The sequence below is a fragment of the Bidens hawaiensis genome, unplaced genomic scaffold (assembly GCF_021521415.1).
Source record: "Bidens hawaiensis isolate Kalapana, Puna unplaced genomic scaffold, B.hawaiensis_p1.1 tig00028894_1, whole genome shotgun sequence".
NCBI classification, from domain to species: domain Eukaryota; kingdom Viridiplantae; phylum Streptophyta; class Magnoliopsida; order Asterales; family Asteraceae; genus Bidens; species Bidens hawaiensis.
Window position 1 is genome coordinate 158,034 of NW_027494749.1, and position 19,744 is coordinate 177,777.

A 19,744-nucleotide genomic window follows, 5' to 3' on the forward strand; every position below is an offset into this window, starting at 1 on the left:
TACGCCATCCACTCCTACCGAAATCCGTTCCTTTCTGGGCTTAGCTGGTTATTACCGGCGCTTCATTTCGAACTTCTCGAAAATCGCTTTGCCTTTAACAGCTCTAACGCACAAAGGTAAACCGTATATTTGGGGCTCGAAGCAAGAAGAAGCCTTTCTAACGCTCAAGCGTTTGTTGTGTGAAGCTCCTGTTCTTGCGCTACCTGAGGGTAATGAAGATTTTGTCGTGTATTGCGATGCATCCAACCAAGGTCTCGGCTGTGTTCTTATGCAACGAGGCAAGGTTATCGCTTACGCATCAAGGCAACTTAAGGTTCATGAAAAGAATTATACAACTCACGATCTCGAACTTGGTGCAGTTGTTTTTGCCTTGAAGATCTGGAGACACTACCTTTATGGCACTAAGTGTATCCTCTACACTGACCATAAAAGCCTTCAGCATATCTTTGATCAAAAGGAACTCAACATGAGGCAACGCCGATGGAACGAACTCATCAGCGATTACGATTGTGAGATCCGGTATCATCCTGGTAAGGCTAATGTGGTAGCCGATGCGCTCAGCCGAAAACCCTGCCAGCTTAACTGTATCTTGCCGCGCACGCATCTTCACTTTGCGCCGATTCAAAGCAACCTTGAATCGCGTATTCGTGACGCGCAGCGCGCATCCATCAGTAATGGTAACCTTCGCGCCGAGTTAGCGTGTGGCGCGGAAGCGCATTTTGTCCCTAATCTGAGTGGAATTCTCTGCTATCTCAATCGCATCTGGATTCCCTTTGATGAGAATCTTCGCGCTGATATCCTGAGTGAAGCGCACAAATCTCGGTATTCTATTCATCCTGGCGCTGATAAGATGTACAAGGATTTGCGCATTACTTATTGGTGGCCCGGTATGAAAAAGGATATTGCTGTGTTCGTAGCTAAATGTCTGACTTGTTCTAAAGTGAAAGCTGAACACCAACGCCCATCTGGTTTGCTCGAACAACCAGAAATTCCTACGTGGAAATGGGAATGTGTAGCGATGGACTTTATTACCAAGTTACCTTTGACAGCAAGCAAACATGATAGCATTTGGGTAATAGTGGATCGTTTGACTAAGTCTGCTCACTTTCTGCCCATTCGTGAAAACTACCGTGTTGAGCAACTCGCGCAGCTTTATGTCAAGGAAATTGTCTGCCGCCATGGTACTCCTTTGAGCATCATATCCGATCGCGATGGCCGTTTTATATCTCGCTTTTGGAAATCTCTCCAATCTGCGCTAGGAACTCGCTTGGACATGAGTACGGCATATCATCCTCAGACTGACGGTCAGTCTGAGCGAACTATTCAAACTCTTGAGGATATGCTCCGATCTTGTGTTCTTGATTTTGGAGGTAATTGGGATTCGCACCTGCCTTTGATCGAGTTCTCTTATAATAACAGCTATCATTCCAGTATTGGTATGGCCCCATTTGAAGCACTTTACGGTCGTAAGTGCCGCTCCCCGATTTGTTGGAGCGAGGTGGGAGAAGCTCAAATCACAGGACCCGAACTTGTTCAAGAGACAACCGATAAAATCGCCAAGATCCGTGATCATCTGCTGACTGCCAGAAGCCGACAGAAGAGTTACGCAGATCGTAGGCGGAAGCCTCTCGAATTTCAAGTTGGTGATCTTGTTCTCCTCAAGGTGTCGCCCTGGAAGGGTGTTGTCCGCTTTGGGAAGAAAGGTAAGCTTGCTCCTCGTTATGTTGGACCATTTAAGATTCTCGCGCGTGTGGGAAAAGTTGCCTACAGACTTGACCTGCCGCCCGCGCTCAGTAATGTGCATCCAACGTTCCATGTATCCAATCTCAAGAAGTGTTTAGCTGACGAGAACTTTCACATTCCACTTGATGAAGTTCAAGTTGATGAATCTATGCATTTCGTTGAGAAGCCTGTTGAGATTATGGATCGCGAGGTTAAGCAAACCAAGCGCAGTCGCATCCCTATCGTGAAAGTTCGCTGGGAGTCCAAGCGCGGAGCCGAGTTTACATGGGAAAGGGAAGATCAAATGAAGATCAAGTACCCGCACCTGTTCTCTGCGCAACCTACTTCGAGATAAATTTCGGGACGAAATTTCTTAAAGTAGGGGAGACTGTAACATCTTCCCCGATCCGACCCGACCCAGGTACCCGTTTCTCTTACCCGATCTCTTTCTTTTATGATTTAATATTTATTTATACTTATATTTTACTTTTAATAATAATAATATACTTTTCCTTCCCGCCTCTTTCTCTCTCTTTCTTTCCGCCATCCCGTCCCTCTCCTCCTCTCTTTCCGCCTTCTTTTCCCTCTTGTCGCCGTCCCGCCCTTACGCCTTGTTTCCCTCTTTTTTTTTTCTAACTCTTTGCTTGTCCTTTGTTCCTTCCCGCCTAAGGTTGTCTGCGCAGCTCCACGCGCCAGACCCCTTACAAGGAAGCCTGCGTGAAGACCACCTGTTTCAGCGATACGCGAGACGAACTCTTCTCGCAGCGCGCTAAGAATTGTAATTCTTCTCGCAGCGCGCTAAGAACGGTAGTTCTTCCCGCGACGCGCTAAGGATTTGTAGTTCTTCCCGTGGCGCGCTTAGAAATGTAGTTCTTTCCGCGACGCGTTAAGGTTGGTTCTGTCTGCCTTCGCGCTCGCGCACTTTTGCCTTCGCGCTCGAGCCTTCTCGCGCTAAACCCCTTTGAGTTTTCTTCTGTTTAATCTAGCCGTTGCTTTTGAGTTGTCTTATCTTTTGAGCTGTTGACCTAATCTGCTTTATGTCTGAAAAGTTACTTTCGGCGCAGCATGCGCACCAACACCATTGGTTGGCAGATAAAGTGACTGACATAATCTTTTGAGATCTGCTTTTCCATGCCTGACCTGTACCTTTATCTGAACCGCCCATGCCTTTTTTTACTGTTCCCTGTCAGCTTTATCTTGCCCCCTGCAGCTGCCATATCTTTTGATATCTTTTGCTTTTGGAATCTTTTGCTTTTTGAGATCTTTCCCCTTTTTCTAGGGATTGTGTTCCCTCTAGGGTTTCTCTATAAATAATAGTAATATTTTCATAACACTACACACACAAAACACTTAATCTCTCCTGTTCTCTTGCCCCTTGCTCTCTCTGCCGTCTTCCTCTCTGCCTCCGTCTTCCTCCCTGTTCTGCCCTGCTTTTCCGGTAATATATATATATTATATATAATAATTTACTTATTAATTATGCTAACTTATAATCAAGACTTAAAACAAATCATTAAAACAATAATCTTATTTATAGGTTAACTTGTGCTTGTTTAAAGTTGGTTCTTGCTTTATCTTACACCGCATCGTTTATCAAGTGAGTAATCTCGTACCTAATCCCTTTTTGCTTTTAATGTTTTGGGATGTTCATGTGTTCATACAAACTTAGAGTCTTAAACTGTTTATGAACTTTAGTCGCGCAGTATCCCATGTGTTGAGGACGTAGACTTGGCTGTTTATTTGTATGTGTGGATCATTAACCGTCTTGTCGGTCTATTCCGCAGTTCTCATGGTACCATTAGATGAACACGGGAGAACTATCGCTTATGATTTTCTCTTTTGTTTACACATGCACAGTTTGTCTTGTTTGTGAGCTCAATTGTGAGCACTGGCAGTCTTATGAATCTTAGAGTTGGTCCCGATCAGATTACACCCTTGTTGAAAACCAGACATACACATGTTGCGCGCAGATTTATGGTTATCTATGTATTGTATTAAACTTGATTTCTCACCAACACGCAAGTGTTTGACGTTTATTTTAACACATGTTCAGGTTTGCAGTAGCTGTTTTGGAGCTTGTGGACACCTAGGAAGTTTTCTTTATTTTGGACCTAGATTAAAATGTATCAAGACAAGTTATTGCTGTTTTATTATTATGATTTATAATATATTGATTTATGTTGGTTTATTTATATCTTGTGTTTACTCTGCGCGTGCGCGAATGAATGTATTTATTAAATATTGACACCCAATAGTGTCACGAGTAATGAAACAATATGTGGCGCCCCGATGTATAATCCGCCTTTGGTCGGGGTGTTACAGCAACAAGTTGACATCCCTCAGCCACCTCCTGTGGTTCAACCACCACAGGTGGTTAAAGAAATTCCTATTGTTGACCCAGTTGCAGCTCCCGCCGAACATGTTGATCTTGAGGTTGCCTTTGGAGGGCAATGTTTCTTTGACATGGATAGGGTTGATCCTACTGATATTCATGCCTTGGTTGTTGATGTTTCTAGTGTGCATGTTTCTACAGTTGATGCATCTGTGGGTCCGTTTGGTGCCTCTGTGGAGGATTCTGAGGAAACTTTATCTGATTCCTCCACTTATGACATTGTTGAAGCACAGAGAGTTCTTGCCAGATAAGAAAGGATCCAAGGTAAACGGAAGAAAGATTCAGATGATAGTGAGTCGGATTATGAGGAGGAAATGTATCGATTAGTACGTAGATCAAAGAGGGCCAGAGCTGGTGAAAGTTCGAGTGTTGTCCATTTTGCTCCACCATTGTTATTTGGTATGTCAATGCTACCTTCATCTACACCTGATCCGTTACCAGTGTCCTCTAGTGTACCAACGGTGGCATTGTCAGCACCATCTATTGCTCCCTCTACTGTTCAGATGTCTACACCTGAGATTGTTTCTTTACCACTCCTATTGTTACTCCATCGGAGGTGGTTGCTAGGTTTGTTGAGTCCACACTGGTGGCCACGGCTGGGTTATCTGTTTCTATTCCACCCGCAGTTACTATACAGCCTACATCTACTATTCCAGTAAGCTTGGGAATTCCACCACCTTCTGCTCAGGATACTTCTCACATGAACTTTGATTTTGATACTACCCTGTCTGATTCTGAGCGGATTACGGCCCTTGAAAGATTTGTTGCTGAGCAGTCACGGATAAATCTCATTCAGACACAAGCTATTCAACGGCTCGTGGTTGAGAACCAGATTCAGTCATCACTTCTTATTGAACATGGTAAACTCTTTGATGCTTTGAAACAGTTCTTAGCATCTCAGGGGGAGACTAGCTGCAAAGGTGATGAGCTGAGAACGAAGAAAAGACAGGACAGAGATGATGATCCCAATGCATCAAAAGATGCAGGTGGTGAGCTGCCAAGATCTGAACAAACTCTTAGGGCTTTCACATCTTAGGGGGGAGTCTACTGGTCCATCGGGTAGTGCAGGTGGTGAGACTGTGGTTGTAGATGATGAGGATGATTTAGGTGATGATGTGCTGACCGTTAGTGAGATTGAGAAAATTGGTGAACATATAGAGATCGATAGTGGGTTAGAGGAAGGTGAGATACTTGATGATAGTGTTGAGCATGATATTCCTAGTGCTGGTCAAGAGAGTTTGGTTCAAGGTGAAAATGTGTCGGGTGATTTTGAGTGGGAGGAACAGCCAAGGGGGAAAGAAGGTTGTGCTCAATGGTTCTTCAAAACAAAGAAGCCAGTGGTACCTGCGATGTTCAAGAAAAGTTATAATATCAAGGGTTATGTTGAATCAAAGAAGGGAATTATTTGTTGGCTATATGATGATCAGTTAAAGTTGTTTGTGGTGAAAAGATATGATGGGATCTAGTACTTTGCTAAGAGATTGAAGTTGCTCAATTGCCTGAGTGTGAAGTGAAAGATTTGGCTCGGTTAAGGTTGATTAATAGAAGTGATGATGATTTTGCGAGATGGATTGGAAAGATTGTGTGGAAGGAAAGTGTTAAGGATAAAAAGTTTGAGTTATTGAAGCCTCAAAAGGGGAAGTTGGTAGAAGATAAGGAACGGGGAATGCGGGCTGATGGCAAGCCCTGGATGGTGATGAAGTACAAACCGATTCGTTGTTTGAAAGAGGTTCCAATGAAGATTATGCCTCAGAATGTGTTGAAGGATCTTAAGTGGTGGTATGTTGACTGCCAGACTACCGAAGCCGTGATGGAAGATCAATACGAACAGGAGGTCTTGAGAGTGTATGATCCAATGCACTTGGTTAACTTGTCTCAAGCTGATTTGCAGGTACTCAATGATAAGAAGATTTTTTATATACCTGCTTGGAAAGACGAAGCGAAGAAATACCAGAGGGTGGTCTCAGTTTGTGTGAGACAGGGCGCATGCTTGAAGACGAAGGGTACGTGCGTTTTGGATTACAAGACACGGCAAAGGTGTTAGAGATATGAAGCTACTGCCAAGGGGGAGTCCGTTAGTGCATGATGTCAGTAGTTCATTTATCTTGTGTCTATTGTGTCTGTAATCGTTACATTGTTCTTACGTTTTGTTGAACGTGTTGTTTTGGTTTATGGATTTAGCGAACTTGTCTAGTAGCGAAGTTAGGGACAACTTCGCCTAGGGTGTTAGGCGAAGTTGTTACTAAATATATACCTAACTTCGGCTATTTTGTTAGGCGACTTTTGACAGTTTGGTTTAGTGACGAGGTGTAATACTTGTTTGGTGTTTTGGTTCTTGACATCGTAATATAACAAGTGTTCATTTGTGTTTACGTGTTCTCGTGTTATTTCCGTATTACTCGTGTAATCACTCGTATCGTATACGTAGGGGATTCCGCACCCTTGTGTTATGAGATACTCCTGTGTAGATCCGGCTGGGAACCTACATCATACAACCGTTTATAAGCCTCGTTCTTTGCTTCCGCCACTGCCTTCTTCGCCAGTTCGCCTCTCTCTTGGCCGTTTTGTAGATCTCCCTCAACTCCACTCGCTCCTCCTTATCCGTGCACCTCATAAGGTCCCTAAAACATCGTTGTTTATCCCTTATCTTGTCTTGTACGACCTCATTCCACCACCAAGACTCCTTATTCCCACCTGCCTTTCCTGTTGTGACCCCAAGATTCTCCTTTGCTACTTGAATGATCTTTGTCGCCATAGCTTCCCATATATGAGTTGAGTCCCCATTTAGTCGATCCCGCGTCTGTAGTATGAGTTTATCCTTAATCAGTAGGAGATTTTCGTTCTTCAAACTTCCCAATCAAATTCTAGGTGTATGTTTCTTCTCTCGAACAGTCAGCTTTTTCTGAAACCTATATCTGTCACCAGCAGTCGATGTTGAGCCACAACCATCTCCCCAGGTATAACTTTGCAGTCCTTCCATAAGCGTCGGTCTCCTTGCCTCATCAAAAGGTAGTTAATTTGCATGTCGCGTCCGCCACTGCTAAAAGTGATCAAATGAGAATTTTTTTTCCTAAAATAAGAATTTATAATACCTAGCTCATGAGCCACCGCAAACTCTAGTAGATCTGTTCCGGTCTCATTCGTATCACCAAAACCAAAACCCCCATGTATGGCTTAAAAAACAACGTTAGCCTTACCAATGTGTCCATTAAAATCGCCTCCTATACAAATTCTCTCACCCCTAAGTATGCCCCCTACCACTGCGTCTAGGAAATCCCAAAAATCTCTCTTTTCCTGATCCCCTAAGCCTACATGAGGCGCGTAGGCACAGACTACTACCACTACTTCCTCCCCTAGTACTAATCTCAACACCATGATCCTGTCATTATGTCTTATCACCTCCACCACACTAGTGTGTAGTTCCTTAGCCACTATAAACCCCATTCCATTCCTAGCTCCATCAGACCCCGAGTACCACTACTTATACCCATTACACTCAGCCCCTCTATGCCCTTTCCACTTAGTCTCCTGGAGGCATGTTATCTGAACCCTACGTCTTATAAGCACATCTACCAATTTTAGCAACTTACCATTTAGTGTTCCTACATTCCAGGAAGCCAAATGCAATATATACTCCTTATCTTTACCCTTTCCTACACCCCTCGTTTCAGGACATGGTCTCAAGTAATAGTCTGGTTCCTACGCTCTATGGTTGCAACTAATCACACAAGCACAAGCAATAGAACACCCAATCCAAATAATAATAATAGTAATAATAATAATAATGGGTAGTAATATTAATAATAATAATAGTAATAATAATATAACAGTAATATGATATAAATAATAATAATAATAATAATAATAATAATGGGTAAGGTTCACCGGCGTTTCAAAACCCAACACACTGCTCCGGCTTTTTCCTCCATGTTCTGATCTGTTCCGTTCAACTCCTCCGGCAAGCGTGACATCCTCTCTAATTCTCCGGCCACGTCAAGAAGACTCCTCAAATCTGTTCCGGGCACGAAGAACTCCAGGCTAATGTGTTGGCCGGAGAAACTCCGGGTATCTGTTCACCGGCGGTAGCTGACGAAATGTCGTATTAGCGGGACAAGAACTTTGAATGCTTGACTGTGTTTATATCTCGTTGAACCCGAAAACTGATTTTTTTTTGTCTCAAAGATCTAGAGTCGCTTGGGGATTCGCCGGAAAGAAACAGAAATTGATGAAAACGTTTGGTCAGGCAAACCGAAAATTGGTGGGATTTTGGTGTCTTCTTTAGTGTCAGTGGGGTTTGATGTTGGCCAGGAAATGTTGGCCGGAGGATTAGTGTGGTTACCGTTGAAAATTTGTACGGAGAGAAAAAGTCTATGTACTTAAATTAAAAGTGAAAACAATGATTGGGAATTAACTGATTTTTAGTTAAAACACAACGCTCTAGTTACTTGTAAGCTAGTTAAAGTCCGCCACCTACGTGGTAATGACGTGCCATTTTAACTAACACTCAGGGCCGGCTATGAGAAGACGAAAACATTTTTGAGCCATTGGTGAATTTTTTTTGGCCCTTAAGTAGAAGGAACATTTTGTTAGGTTTAATAATTTAATTTTAAATAGGCTTACTTGTGTAACATCTCCAAAATTTTTGTCCAAATTTGACAAACTTAGTAAAGTTGAAGGATCAAAATTATTCTCTAAACAAAGTGATGAGAAAAATTAAATAAAGAATAAAATTATTTTAAGGAAATAAAAATATTTCATACAGAAGGCATCTCATGTTAAGGATATGGAATAAGGAAATTCCATCCCACATGGAAAGATGGAAGAAAGTGGAAGCATTCCACATGGGTATAAATAAGAAAAGTTAAAACTCATCCCACATGGAAAGTGGTAAAGAACAGGAAGCTCTTTATAAGAAAAAAAGTTTTCATAGTAATATTCTTTTATGCCTAGCATGCACTCAGTGGTCCTAGCGGAGGGTGCGAAGCACTCGACGCGCACGCGTAAGGGCACGGGCTCGGGCGATGGGCGCAATGTGGCGCTTTGATGGCGCACTTGCTCTTTGCACTTCGCATCGCCGCGAGCCGCCTTAGTATTTTTGGACAATGGGAGTTAGACCCAGAAGTGACAATCTAACACAAGACAAGGGACCAAAAGTGAAAGATTGAATTCAGGAACCCATCGCGCTACGCGATGAGCCCAGAACACATGCATCGCGTATCGCGATGGACCTTGATGAGTTGGCAGACACGTGTCAGCACATGGTATGGTGGCGTAAAATATACTGCGCCGTGATACGCGACGGCTAAGGATGAGGACCCATCGCGTATAGCGATGGAATCCAAAATCAGCTATAAAATGGGGGGTTCACGGCTCATTCATTCCACACACCAAACCTTTCTCTCTCTAGAATTACTCTCTCTACCTCGGTCCCCGTGCCCCGACCTGACAATCGTCACCTCGTAATCCGTGCCATTTACCGACGATACCTCGAAGTGCGTGCCACCCAAAATTAACCCGACATTCTATCTCGAAGTACGTGCACGACACGATGACCACCATATGTCACCTCATTTTGCGTGCCAACCTCGAAGTCTGTGCCAAGCTCTGAGGTTCCAACAGTTTAAGCTCTAGTATGCGATAAGAAGTAGAAGTGCTGCTCAATCAATCTTAGTAATTAAACTTCGAATACCCGTGTAAGGTAAGGGTTCTGCCTAAGTTATTATTTTATTATTATATTATATGGCATAGACCATAGTTAGGGGCAATGTTACAAAAGTCGTTAGGCGGTCCCTAGGCGGCCGACCCCCTTGGAGGGAGTACTCAGAGTACTTAGGGAGTATTCGGAGAGTACTCGGAGTACTTAGGAAGTATTCGGAGAGTACTCGGATGTGATAAATATAAAGAGAATTAATTTTTGGGTAATATACATATTTCTAATATCATAAGTTTACTAATATTTATAACAAAATAAGTTAATATCAATATAAATAAAAGAAATACATTTTTAAACACTATATTATTCTATAAAATGTTAATCATTAATTAAAAAATGATATTCGTTCTTTAATATTATAGAAATACGAATTATGTTGTATTATTTAAGTGAAAATAGACTCAAGTTAACCGACTAGATGTGATTCTGACTAATGTTGACCACCTTTGAACAAATTTTAGTAACTAGGCGGAGTTAAAGAAACTCCCCTCGGCACTATACCTTGTAGAGAGTACTCGGAGAGTACTTGGCCTTGTATACCTACTTTTACAACATTGGTAAGGGGTATAGACCAAACATTGATCATTATTATATTTACATAAGCTTTAAACATACAAAGGATTATAATAGTGTTTCCTTACAAATTAAGAAACATCAATTTTACATTCATAAGGATATATAGTTTCTTCACGATTAAGAAACATAACATTATATATACAAGGAATATAACATTGTTTTTTTATGATTAAGAAACATAAGATTTTACATTCAAAGCTAGCAGTCAATGAATGTTTCTTCTTGAAGAAGAAATAGATTATAGATGTTTCTTCATGAGGAAGAAACTCAGCATATGATTAGTAAATAAACAGAAAGACTACAGGTCTAAATATTTTATTCAAACAAATGATCAATCAAGGTTTAAAGTTATCAAAACCGGACTAAAGGTCTGTAGCCGGATCAAGAGACGATCCGGGTATTTATATAAACCTATTTTATAGGTCAATCAATCAATCATTCATTCACAAAAGGTTTCAAACAAGATCACCACATCATTCAGAACAGACAATCACAGGTGAATACGTTAACCTTTTCAATCAGTCAAAACATATTTATGCCCGATAAGATGAACGGGTGTTTGTCTTAACGAGTCAGTCAACGTTTACATGAGATAATGTGTTCTCTAAAACGTTATAATACAAGATAGAAAATAAAAGCAACTCAGACCGATTACACATGTTTCTGGATCCAAACATAACTGTTCAGCCTAATCAATCAAAAGCCAGGTGGTCGCGGGCTAACGGTCATAACTAGTTCTCCTTGCAGGGGCTACATAGCTCGGGAGAACAATTGTGTGTGTGTAGGGTAGTGGTACAAAGCCCAGAAGTAGAAATACCTCTGCTGAGTGTACAGAAAACTATAATTGTATTGTAAACGTCATTCAAATATTTTATAGAGTCATACGTGTTCACAAGCGTATCGCTGACGTATTTTTTCCCACATTTCGGGGAAACAGATTAGCACAGGTAGCAAGGAATATAGTCATTTATGAAGATAGACGCTCGCAAGGTAGAGATGGCTCAGTTTTAAATTATTAAAATATTATAAACATGATTTATAAATCAAATACTCGGAAATTTATTATCCGAGAAGTTTTCAAATAAACTAATATTTTATTATAACCAAAGTCTTCCGCTAAAATAAACCGCAACTCTTATGTATTTATAAAACATATACCAACTATTGGTCATACGCCTAGGCACTAAGCCGGGGTGTGACAGCTTGGTTATGATTTGAGTTGTGTAAAAATTTTTGTATAAAAATAAACTTAAAAATGTCTCAAATAAGACTAGAACTCACAACCTCTTGGTTAAATGTCGTACCTCTTCGCCACTAATCCAAGCTAGTGGTTATGTAATTGTGTTAAAACATTGATTATACATATTATTTTCATAAAAATACATATAATTTATAAAAAAATCGAGCTTAGCGGGGTATCGAGCATGTAGCCTTCGACTACCCTGCCACCCCTTTAGGTTGGCTCCGCTCACTTTTCTGTCAATTCATAACACATAGTACTCTAATAAAAATAAGTTTTTTTAGAAAATTAAAGACACTTATAAGTATTAACATATAGATAAATTATATAGGTATTAACAAATCTTTTAGATTGTTTATTGTTGGGTCCTCCCAACAATAAATCTTTTAGCCCTGCTTGCGGTGCGCACATATGATGTATATATGTGTGAACCCTCGGGTGGGCAAAAGTGAAATTGCACTAATTTTGACGTTATTTTACTAATCTCGTGAAAATAACGTTAAAAGTGACGGACGGTTAATCAGGCATCATGTAGTGGCGTTGATAGCTGAAAGATAAGGGTACATACACCGATCAGCCGGTGTCCCGATGATTGAGTGCTATGTGCCTTATGTCTAGGGCTTGATGCAAAACTACTATTGAGCCGGGGGTCTCACCGGAAGCAGCCTCTCTATCCCTATGGGGTAGAGGTAAGGCTGCCTACATCTTACCCTCCTCAGACCCTACCATAGCTTTGCTATTGGTGGGATATACTGAGTACGATGATTGTTGGGTCCTCCCACAACACAAATGATTACATTGCGATGGGTGGTTTGTCTCACCTTAAAATCGCTTTGACGAGGGACTGCCCTCGTAGCGCGAGTCTAATCCGAGCTTGGGTAGTATATTTTTTCATTAGTTATTTTATATTGTTTTAATATCATGAAATTTTTGTATATGTATTTAGATTTATAATCTGTGTATTTGTTGTTACAAGAGTTTATTTGCTCGTTTAACAAGTTTACATAACCAGTCCTTGTGCTGTTACACTTGTCATATACAACTAAACTAAACTGTGATTATCTTGAATGGTGGGTGGGCATGGCCGAAGTGTGGAGAGTCAAATTTCCTTGTATATATGTTAGTAACCCTCCTCTCCTCATTAATGAGAAGAAAGATAGTATTCTTTGGAAATGTAAAGATGAAAAGCTTCTACCTTTCACTACAAATGAAGCTTTCAAAGTTTTTAGTAATGTTTCTCCAATTAAGCCATGGGCTAAGGTCATTTGGTTTAGTCAAGCCATTCCTAGACATGCTTTCTTCTTATGGCAAGCTACTAAGGAGAGACTTCCTACTCAAGATAGATTGTATGCTTGGAAAGTTCTTGCTCAAGACAAGTATTGTGCTTTCTGCAATCAGCAAAGGGATAGTCATAATCATCTTTTTTTTAGTGTTCTTACTCAAGGAAAGTATGGTCAAAACTTGAAAACATTGGTCAAATGCAAAATATTCCACCAAGTTTGGCTGCTGGGGTGGAACATCTTTCAAAGTTACCCATGAGGAAGTCTATTAAAAGTATTGTTCAAAGACTTATGGTGGCTGCCATAGTTTATTTTATTTGGCAAGAAAGGAATTTGAGGTTATTTGAAGGAAAGAGTAGGAATGATAATGACCTATGAAACATCATAAAAGAAACAGTCAGACACAAGCTTCTTGGTTTGACAATCAAAGAAACAACTAGTTCAACTCGGCTAAGTAAAGACTGGGGATTTGAAGTGGTCAAGAAAGTCAATAAATTGAAAGTCAACAATGAGGCTGTTACATGTGAAGGGGCATTTGTGGCATTATCACAATGTCAATAAATATTCTCGAATGCTTAGCTGGAAAGCTTGGAGAATTCACATGCAAGGGCAATTTGGTCATTTCATTATGACTAATTTGAGTGATTCGTGAAAAAGTCAATTGTTGGGTCAAAGTTAACCTTTGAGTCTGAGTAATAGACAAATTAAAGTGATCATAAGCTGTTATATGTGCAGGGGTATGTGTGGTATTTCTGGAATGTAAGATCCCATAGAAATCCATAAATATTTTGGACTAAAAATTTCAATTTAAAAAGTTATGGATAAACTTTGTAAAATAAGAATGGGTGCATCCCACATTGGTGGAGGAAAGAAAGTGGAATCCTTGCACATGAGTATAAATAAGTAGTGCAAATCTCATCCCACATTGGAAATGGATAAAAATATTGAGCTCCTTATAAGGAGATGAAATTCCATAATAATATTCTTATATGCCCTTATGCACCCAGTGGTCCTAACAGAGGGTGCGAAGCACCCGAACGCGCACGCGCACGGGCGCAATGTGACGATTTGATGGCGCACTTTGCACTTCGCATCACCGCGAGCCGCTTAAGGGCCACCTTAGTATTTTTGCACGGCGAAACAAGAAAGTTCAAGGTTCGAAATGATAAAAAAAAAAGCTTAAGGGCCAAAATGGTAAATATTGACCCCTAATGGCGGTTTCGAGGGCCTATATATATGGACTTCTTGTTCAAATTAAAACTCGCACCAAAAACTTTCTTTCTCTCTTTCGAACACTTTATTGTTCGTTGCTAAGTGCTACGGCAAAGCCCTGCGAGTCAGGAAGTTCTTAAGCAAACTAAGAAAAGAATCAAACCTTTGTCCAAGTTGTTATCAAATTGTCTAGCCTATCTAAGGTAACTTATGTATTATCTCTATATATATGTTAAACCCTAGTCAAGGGTATCGTCTATAACCTTGTTTCGATATACGCTTAAACGTTTTCATAAGGATATTATTTCTAGATGAAATAATAAAAATTATATATTGAAGGGCATGTAGTAACTGGAAGGGGGATATTGCCGATAGTTGAGTTTCTTGTCTAAGTAAAGTAATTCATATAAATCCCAATCAACCGAGGGACCCGTTTACTTTCCTGGAGAGACTCGATGAGAGTGATTGAACCTATTAGGCCAAAGCCTGCTATATCAAACGTCACCCCTAGAATAAACGAAAGAGTTTTATTCAAAAAGATTTACAAGGTTAAACCAGATACAAGATCTGGAACTAGATTACATGATCTAGTATTAATACCTTGTTATTATCAAACTATAGGGCAGCGGGTCCCAAGAATTTATATAGTTTGTTACATGCTGGTCAAACTAATCTCCTCACTATGGGCATCAGTTGGCGAGGGCATGTTAGTTTGTTGTATTTTACTGTGGCAATGGTCCCAGAAATAAGAGACGTTTCTGCTAAGTAATAAGAAAACTTTCTATGTATTATAATGATTGTAACTATTTTATTGAGTCAATACGTTTCACCAGCATATATCTGACATATTTACTTAACATTTCAGGTAAGGAAAAGATGTGCTAAGCAAGGATAGAGTCATACCATTAGAAGATTCGTGATGAATGGCTCAGTTTTTTATATATTAAAATAAACGAAATCCTTGTTATGTAAATTACTTGTTTTGTAAAACAATGTAAGTTTGGGTGTTTTTTCCCAAACTAAGTTAGACAAATATAATATTATAATCAAAAGAAGTCTTCCACTAAAACAAACCTTATACTCTGATATATTTACAAAACAGGTACCAACAGATAGTCACGCTCCCAGGCCCGGTTTGGGGGTGTGACAGGTTGGTATCAGAGCCATTGGTTTCAGCGAATTAGGTATTAGTTGTTAGTACCTAGGCTTTAACCATTATTTGCATATTGTATTTGCACTAGGGATAAGATGAGATTTTTATTCTTTATTAAATTGATTTATCTCAATAGATGTCTTCCGGTTCTTGTTTGAAAACCTACAAACGCCGGGAAAAGAACGGTCCTGAACCCGTACCGTTCTTTGGTACTCAACCCCAACCAATTGTGCTATCAAGTTTGTCTGATGGAATAAGTAGTCATTCCCGCTTAGGCCAATGGGACCAAGAAAGTTCAATTGAGGAATCTAGTTACAAGAACTATAGTCCTACTGGATATACTGATATGTCAGTAAGTCATGACCAATATTCCAGTATAATATGTGGATTTACGAATTCCGACCCATCCGAATATAATGAAGCAGAAGAAGCAGCAGATAGGGTTACTAACGGTTGTCCTCATCCACCTGGCACGGACTGTCATTGTTTTGACACGGGACGTTCGTACTGGCCACTCGAAAAGCCTTCATCTCCATATCCAAAAACTCATTATGACATGATAATGATGGAATAGTGTGACTTGCCTCCACAGTATGGGTATCCGAACATAATACCCCAGTCACAAGATGAACATCTTGACCGTGCTTTGCACGAGACGGTTGATTTAAGGAAGAAGGTGGCATTGGGTGACAGTGAAAAGAAATAGGTAGGAAATAAATTACTACAGAAATGTAGTAAGATGAAAAAGATGATCAAGAAATACATAAAGGATTAGGAAAAAAAATCCGAACTCGTTTAAATGTTTTAACATATGTTGTTTATAAAATATCTTTATGTAAGATATTTCTATATGTTTGTAAAATATCTTTGTGTAAGATATTTCTATATGTTTGTAAAATATCTTTGTGTAAGATATTTAAAAAATATCCATGTGTAAGATATTTCCTTACGTACTCGATGTTAAGATCGTCTAATGTATAAAACAGTGGTTGAACTTCGTGTTATTTCATTTCAGTATGTCAAATCAAATTATAAATCAAGATCCGCCCGAAAATCAGGAAAGCATGAAAACTATACCACCTGAATACATTACTGGTATTCAAAACATGATTAAAGAAGTGGTTAATCCGCTAGTTGAAATGATAAAGAATCAACAACCGGGAAATAGCAATCATGCTACTTCTCACAGACTTAAAAGAAATAAAAACAATTCAGCTCAATCATTGCGCAAAAATGATAGTGAGGATAAAAGAGAGGAAAGTTTTGGTAGTTCGAATGTTAAGGAGACACCCCTAACAAAGAAAATAAAAACAAATCATAAAGGGTGTGACTTTAAAGTTTTCAAAGTTTATTCCCTGAAAGAGTTTACGGGAGATAAAGGAGCCATAGTTACGTTGAGATGGCTCGAAGAGATGGAGTCTATAGTTATTATCAGCAAGTGCACTGAAGAAGAGAAGGTGCAATATACTTCTCAGATGTTTAAAGGAGAAGCACTTGAATGGTGGAACGCCTTGATTGAAGTTAAGGGAAGAGAAAACCTTTATAATATCACCTGGGCGACATTTAAAAATTTGGTCATCCAGAAGTTCTGTCCGATTCACGAAATGGATCAAATCCAGACCAAGCTCTGGAACCATCACGTGATCGGGACTAATCTAAAGGAGTACAACACGAAATTTCTGGAGTACTGTCGATTAGTACCCCATCTTGTTACTCCGGAATGCAACAAGATCACCCGTTAAATTTACGGATTGCCTATCGAAATCCGTGATCTCGTGAGAGCTCGTATGCCCACGACGATTGAATCAGCTATGGAGTTAGCTGGTTATTTGATAAGCGGTATGATCTATAACAGAACGGAAAATAAAGGGAAGGATGAGAAGAAGGAGTCTGCTAGAGAGAAGAAGAATGGACCGAGACTAGTGAATCGGCCATTCTGTAAGAAATGTAACCGACGTCATACCGGGAGTTGTAACCCAATCAGCAACTTCTGAGGAGGAAACAATAATACTTGCAACTACTGCAAGAAACCAGGCCATGTCGAGGCCAATTTTCGACGAAAATCGATTGTGTGTTATAATTGTGGTGAAACGGGACATTTCAATTATGAATGTCCAAAGAAGAAGATCACCACCACCACACCCGCAGCAGCAGGACCGAGCAATATTAATAAGAACGAACCCAAGAAAGGGAACGCCTGGGCCTTCTTGCTAAACGCACAAGAGGCTGCAGATGTGCCGGATGTAATTACCGGTACGTTTTCCGTAAATAATGTTTATGCTAGGGTTTTATTCGACTCAGGTGCAAACCAGAGTTTTATAAACCATAAATTCTGTGAGGTAATAAACGAACCCTTAGATAAGCTAGACATATATTACGATATAGAAACGGCTAGCGGACAACTGATTAAAATAACTAAAGTCTTTAGCAAAGGTAGAATATCCTTAGGTGGGTATGATATACCTATTAGACTTTTACCAATGTCTATAACCGATTTCGATATTGTGATTGGTATGGACTAGTTATCAGCCAACCAAGCTCACATCAACTATGAACAAAAATCAATCGATATCCGGACACCCGATAATAAAACCATAAGAATTGCTGGAGATCAAAATGCTGGTCAAATCAGTATTATTTCCAAAATCAAAGCCAGCCAATGCTTGGGAAAAGGATGTCTTGCATTCATGGTTTACGTAACCAAGGAATCTGAACCCAAGAAAATAAATGAAGTTCTGGTAGTATCTGAATTCCAAGACGTATTTCCCGAAGAATTGCCAGGTATCCCGCCTGACAGGGAGGTGGAATTCAAAATCGAATGACTACCTAGAACTAACCCAATAGCTAAAACACCCTATCGTCTGGCCCCGACCGAAATGAAAGAACTAAAGAAGCAGTTAGACGAATTGTTATAGAAAGGCTTTATCAGACCAAGCTCTTCGCCTTGGGAGCACCAGTGCTATTTGTCAAGAAGAAAGATGGATCGATGCGGATGTGCATTGACTATCGTGAGCTGAATAAAGTAACAATCAAGAACCGATATCCTTTGCCCCGTATTAACGATCTGTTTGACCAACTGCAAGGAGCCAGTTGCTTTTCAAAAATCGACCTTAGATCCGGGTATCATCAATTGAAAGTTCAGGATGTTGATATTCCTAAAACAGCTTTTAGAACCCGATACGGTCATTTTGAATTCACCGTTATGCCATTCGGCTTAACAAATGCACCAGCTGCATTTATGGATATGATGAATCCAATCTGTAAACCATACTTGGATCGATTCGTTATCATATTCATTGATGATATTCTTATCTATTCAAAGTCCGAATCTGATCATCAATTCCATCTGAAAACCATACTCGAAGTACTTAGAACTGAGAAATTATACGCTGAGTATTCAAAGTGTGAGTTTTGGCTTTCAGAAGTTCAATTCCTAGGTCATGTTGTAAGTGCCAAAGGAATTCAAGTTGATCCAGCAAAAATCGAGGCCATAACCAAATGGGAGAAACCAAAAACGCCAACGCAAGTTAGGAGTTTTCTTGGTTTAGCGGGGTATTATCGGAGATTTATTCAATACTTTTTTCGTATTGTTGTCCCTTTAACCTCACTTACCCGAAAGTCGGTTAAATTTGAATGGGGACCTAAGCAGGAAGAAGCCTTTGAAACTCTGAAACAAAAACTGACAAATGCACCCATACTAGCCCTACCTGAAGGACTAGATGGCTTTACCATATACTGTGATGCTTCGCACACAGGAATGGGTAGCGTATTAATGCAACAAGACAAGGTAATAGCCTATGCCTCACGTCAGTTAAAAACTCATGAGAAAAATTACACCACTCATGATCTTGAACTGGGAGCTATAATTTTTGTTTTGAAATTATGGCAACATTATCTTTATGGTGTCAAGTTCACCGTCTTTACTGATCATAAGAGTCTCAAGCATACATTTAACCAAAAGGAATTAAATATGAGACAAAGAAGATGGATGGAAACTCTTAGTGATTATGATTGTGACATTGAATACCACAAAGGTAAAGCAAACATGGTAGCTAATGCGTTGAGTCGAAAAGAACACAAGATACCTAAGCGTGTTCGAGCCCTTCGACTAGAACTTAAGGTTGACTTAGCTAGTCAAATTCGTGAAGCACAAAAGTTGGCTCTAGAGAAGGGAGAATTAAAGAAGAAAAATAGAATGGTACCATAGATCAACTGGTTAAGGGGGATGATGAAATTCTCCGCCTTGGCAAAAGAATATGGGTACCAACGACTGGTAATCTAAGAGATAAGATTCTTGAGGAAGCTCATAAATCCAAATATATGACGCATCCGGGGAGTGATAAAATGTATCACAACCTCAAGAACGATTACTGATGGATAGGCATGAAGAAAGAAATAGCTATATATGTAGCCAAATGCCTAACTTGCTCAAAAGTCAAAACGGAACACTAAAAAC